This window comes from Arachis hypogaea, chromosome 18 (assembly GCF_003086295.3).
Source record: "Arachis hypogaea cultivar Tifrunner chromosome 18, arahy.Tifrunner.gnm2.J5K5, whole genome shotgun sequence".
In the NCBI taxonomy this organism is placed as follows: Eukaryota; Viridiplantae; Streptophyta; class Magnoliopsida; order Fabales; family Fabaceae; genus Arachis; species Arachis hypogaea.
The window spans coordinates 32125104-32131103 of NC_092053.1; positions in this window are offsets into that span (position 1 = coordinate 32125104).

Consider the following 6000-nt stretch of genomic DNA (forward strand, 5'->3'; position numbering starts at 1 on the left):
TGATTTAGTTTGGATCTATTTTTTTGAACAAAAAATTATATTAGTAGAACTTTGATTTCGTAAACTTAAAAAAAGATAAAAAAAAGTAAAAGAAATTATGAGAATAAAAATGTATGTAAATAGTATATATAGAATAATAAAATATTAATTTATTAATAACAATGGTAATATAATAATAGTCATATATTTTTATTAATATATATATACAATAGTCATATATACATCCTTAACATATATATAATATATTATCTATATATATAACATATAATATGCAACTGTCAAAATAGATAACTTAAATTTGATTAGCATTTTAAATTTTATAAATAAAAATAAACAAACTAACAAAAAAATATTTTGTAATTTATAAAAATTAAATTTATTTTTTTATGTAAGTAAATTTAATTAATTATAATTTAATATAATTATTTGTATTAATTATTATTTAAATAATATAAATAATTAATATATATTATTAATTAAATAGAGATATAATTATTTAATTAATTATAATTTTATGTAATTATTTATTGAGAAATTCTTAAAAATCAGTAACTTTTATATTTTTTGTTATTATTTAATCAGCACAAATACTAAATTATCATTAACTAATAAATTTTATTAATTATGTGTGAAAATTAAAAAAATATGAGTACAAATTACAAATTATATTAATTTGTATATGCAAAATTTTGATAAATATATGTATAAATTATATATTTTTTATGTGTAAAATATTTATAAATATATGTATAAATTATTATTGATCAAATATTAATAAAAAATAATAATATTTATTAATTATATAATATTACTCTTATTTATTTTTATAATAATTTACCACGTCACAAATTATTATTGGGCATTGACTGCTGAGAGAAATTCTTTCCTCTTAAAAAGCACGCACGCACAGAAAAAATGAATTGAAAAAGTTGGAAACCTAACCGTTGGACGTGCTCTTAGCTTTCACAGGATAGTAGACATTAGATTGAATTAGAGTTAGGTTTCTTTCTATTTTCTCATTAAGCAATGAAAGGAAAAATGTCTCAAAAAAATCAAATAGACATCTATATTTAGACTAAGTGCAGTTTATTTTCTTGGCCAATTCTATAGTGCTTATAAGTTACTACTTAAATTTTGCTTAACTTATTTTTTATAATAAATTTTAATTTTTTAAAAATTATTTATTGTTATATCTTTTAAATTAAATATTATTTTTAACCTTTTTTAATAAATAAACGCCACCTTTTAGACTCCATAACATTCACCTATTTTCTTTTTCAATTCATGGTTCATCTTTCTCTTCTTTTTGCTCTTCTTCTGCTCCCTTTATTTGGAAAGTAGCAAGAGATTTTTGGAGTAAATTACGGGTGGGTCAAATTTGAACCTCGTTTAATGGGAGTGATTGCATTAACCCACTCCTACTTTCAGTTTCCATTTTGTATATTTTCTCTACTACTCATTCCGCTTCATGTCCATATCACTGCCACTCTCTACCATACATGTTTATCCCCTTTTGTCCTTTTGGAGGAGTGCTATTCGGATAGAATTGCTGAGCAAATATGCAGAGTCGCCGAAATTGAGAAGTCGCTAGTGTTCATCATCCAAGGAAGGAGGTTGATCTAGAATCCTATTCAAAACACGAGTCTCCTTCCTAGCCCAATTCCTGTTTTCATTGCTGGAAAACCATAGATTTTGTCCCCATTTTCTTCCTTCTATGAACCATGAGTGGCCGCATCCTCTTTGACTTTAGTTATGTAAGTTTCTGCTGTCTGGTCCTCTCTTTTACTATTGCTAATTCATTGAATTTATCATGTGGTTGGTGCAATTTAGTGAATTTACTGAACATGAAGGTTTGGTACAATTTGCACTTGAGAGGAGAATTCCTGTCATTTCTCCTGTGATGGTATAATGAGGCTTTCCTATCTGAGAAGACTGTTTGATGATAAATTAAAAAAAAAATTATTTCTTTTTGTATAATATTTTACTTTAAGTAATTATTTTGTAGGATAGTATTTAAATGACAAATAAAATAAGAAGAGTCGCATTAGTTATAAAAACTAACATCATCTTTATAATACGATCGCATTATTTTCTAAACATATAAAGCATTGGAAAAATTTCAAGTATACCGAGAATATTGGTGTTCTAGTTGTTTTAACCGTTGATGTCAATTAATATATATTATATAATTTTTTTTATAATTTAAATCAACGGTTAAAACAACTGGAACACCGGTGTTCCTGGTACACTTGAAACTCTTCCTAAAGCATTATTTCAAAACATATAAATGAAATAATAAAGTACAGTTTAATTAATGTGCATAATAAAACAAATATAAAACTTATATAATTGCAATCAAATATGAAATAGCAACTTTATGTTCTAAGATACTATGTTAAATTGTAACTTAAATATAATTATTAGTTAAAAATAATATATAACTGACATCAAATTTTGATAATTTGAACAAAAAATTTTGAATGTTTTATGTTTTAATTTTTGTAATAGAATAATTTAACACGTACATCAAGAAAATACTATTATTTTTATATATTTAGATATTTAAAAGACACAAAAATAAATTCTTTTAATAACACTTTAATAACTCATAAAAGTTAACAGAATAAATGGTTATAAATCAAAGTAATAGACAATATTGAAAATTGCGATAATGGTACTTCGTGATAATTAATTACAATCGGGTGAAGAGATGGTAGAAGGAGAAAAAAAATGAGAAAGGAGAACAAGACAATATAACAACAGCGGTGAGACAATGACATGTATATGTACAGAGAATAATAGTTAGAGAAAATAATAGTGTATGATCAATGAAGGGATATAATAAAAGTATAAATTAATAATTTTAAAAAAATAATAAAATTAAAGATAATTTAATAAATTAAATATAAAATAAAAAAACAAAATATTTTGTTGAGTTTGGAAAATTTATATTTAATTAAAATGATGATCAAACATTATTAAAATTAAGGAAAAAAGACAAATAGGTCTCTGACTTTTTAAATTTTTGACAAATACATCCCTGACAAATTTTAAATACAAAAAAGTCCCTGACTTTAACAAACGGAGGGCAATTTAGTCCTTCTGTCTATTTGCCTCTCATACACCAAACGAAACTGGCTGACGTGGCTGAAACGGTGTCCAGGTGTCCGTTACGGTGCCACGCTGGAAGGGGAATAAAGTTCGAAGGACAAATAAGTCCTTGACGTCATTTTACAAATAAAGTTCGAAGGACAAATAGGTCTTTAATAATTTTTTTTTCAAAATTAATAAACTCCTTTCCTAAATTCTCTCATCTACCTTTCTCCATTTTTATATTTTTCTCTACTATTTTTACTCTATATATAATTATATTTTATATTAGTAATTTGACAAATCAAAATGTGTCATTCGATATTTTTTTACAATTAAAATATTTTAAATGTAAAAGTATACACATTAAATTATTTTAAATTTTAGATAATGAATGTTAAAAATAATTATTAATAAAAAATTAGACTTTTTCATATAAAAATAATAACTAAAAATCTTATTATTTAATTTTTTATCTGCAGATATCTTGGTCTTCTTAGTCAGAAACTTTTGTCAACTTACGACTTTTTTTTGTAAAAATAGTTTGATTTTATAAATCTTTTGTGTCATGCATAATTTATACTGTTAGAACAAAGTGAACTATAATTTAAAAAAAAAATTATTCTCGTAATGTTATTATGGATAAAAATACTAGTTCTAATATAATACACAAATGACTAATGCTAACTTAATACATGAATGATGCACAAATGAACTAATGCTAACTTGATGCATAAATGAACGGATGCTAACTAATATCACTGGTATGATGAAAACTGAACTAATGCAATTTAACAAATTCTAATATAATACACAAATGCACTAAAACTGAACTAATGCAATTTAAGAAAAAAAGTAGAAATAGAACAAGCCCAATTTCTACAATTTTAATACAAATAATTTAAATTACAGAATACAACAAGTTAACTATATTTGTCATAATAGAAGCATAATAAAAGCATAATGAAAAAAAATTCTCATAATAGAAGCATAATGAAAAAAAAAATTCTCAAGGACTTATTTGTCCTTCGAACTTTATTTGTAAAATGACGTCAAGGACTTATTTATCCTTCGAACTTTATTCCCCTTCCAGCGTGGCACCGTAACGGACACCTAGATACCGTTTCAGCCACGTCAGCCAGTTTCGTTTGGTGTATGAGAGGCAAATAGACGGAAGGACTAAATTGTCCTCCGTTTGTTAAAGTCAGGGACTTTTTTGTATTTAAATTTTGTCAGGGATGTATTTGTCAAAAATTTAAAAAGTCAGGGACCTATATGTCTTTTTCTCTAAAATTAAAATATTATTAAAATATTATTAAATGTTTAAATTTCTTCCAATAGGTTGTTTGATATCTTTGTTAGTGTGCAGAAAAATCAGTTTCCATAATTGGTCAAAAGCTAAACAAGCCCAAGATGATCATTAAATTAATTTAGCCTTGTGCAAAATTAATTAAATCAAGTGGCTGAATGTTAGAGAAATAAAGAAATCCAAAAAGGCCCAAATCCTTTTAAAGCCCATGATAAAATAAAGTAAGAAACAAGTGGCCCAGAGTTTTGAAGGAAGTCATTCGGTGATCACAAAGTAATCTCTTCACGTGAGTTCCACACATGACTTTTCTTCATACCCTGACCCAACGCTAAGGCCCAGGACCAAACGAGAGGCCCAATCCAAAGGATTGACCCTTACCCTACACCGACCTTCCCTCAAGAAGTCGGTTCTTACCACGACTTGTCCTAAAGAAGTCGGGGCGAAGATTAGCTGGCAGATAACACTCATTCAAATAAGAAACTGCCCCTAAAATCTCTCAACCCACTTCCAGGAGCCATATCCCAACTTCTCTAAGATAAAGGGACGGTTATTCTCCTTCAAAGGTGGAACCACTCCAACGGTGGTTATTGGTTCACCACTATAAATACACTGACACCCCTCAGGTATCACTAAGTCCCAATACTCTCCAGACCTGCTTACCCCCTTGCTGACTTAGGTATCGGAGTGTCTTTGCAGGTACCACCCCCCATTCTCTCTTACCTACAAGTCAGATGGAGGCCCGAAGACGTAGATCCACACGGAGACTTCCCTCCTCAGACGATTGGGCCAACCTAACGAGTCCAGCCCATTAATCTCCGGTTACCCATCGTAACATTGGCGCCATTGCCGGGGACCCGAGAGATCAACCAATAATGGCGGATAATTCACCAGAAGATGGTCATACGGCGTCCGATTTAGAACAAGAAAATCTGGACACCAGAAATAATGACGCAGACATGACCCTCCACCAAGGAGCGAACGACCAGCACAGAGAAGGCACTTCTGGGTTAAAAAATCCAAAGGTAAACTCTTCGGAGGGACACGAATCAGGAAAAGAAGGACCACCCCATACAGCCGAGCTAATGGGATTGGTCCACGGCCACCAAGGTCATTTGGAACAGCTGGAACAGGAATTAGAACGACAACGAGAGGCGGAGAGGAATCTAAGGGATGAGATAGAGCGACGAAAGGAGTTAGAGGAAAAACTCTTGAAACTAGAATCCTCCCTTAGAAGTCGGAACTCCCGCAGCGATCGAGAAGAGTCACCCTTAGGAGGAGAGGACCCATTCAGTGAGGACATAATGAGGACAAAAGTTTCAAGAAACTTCAAAAGCCCTGATATGAACCTCTATGACGGAACCACAGACCCGAAGCATCATTTAAGCAACTTCAAAAGTCGGATGTATCTGGTTGATGCTTCTGATGCTACTCGTTGCAAAGCCTTCCCGACCACCTTATCAAAAGCAGCAATGAAGTGGTTCGACAGCCTCCCTCTAAGGTCGGTCACTAGCTTCGAGGACCTCTCGCGAAAGTTCTTAATGCAGTTCTCCATCCAGAAGGATAAAGTAAAGCATGCACCAAGCCTCCTGGGAGTAAAACAG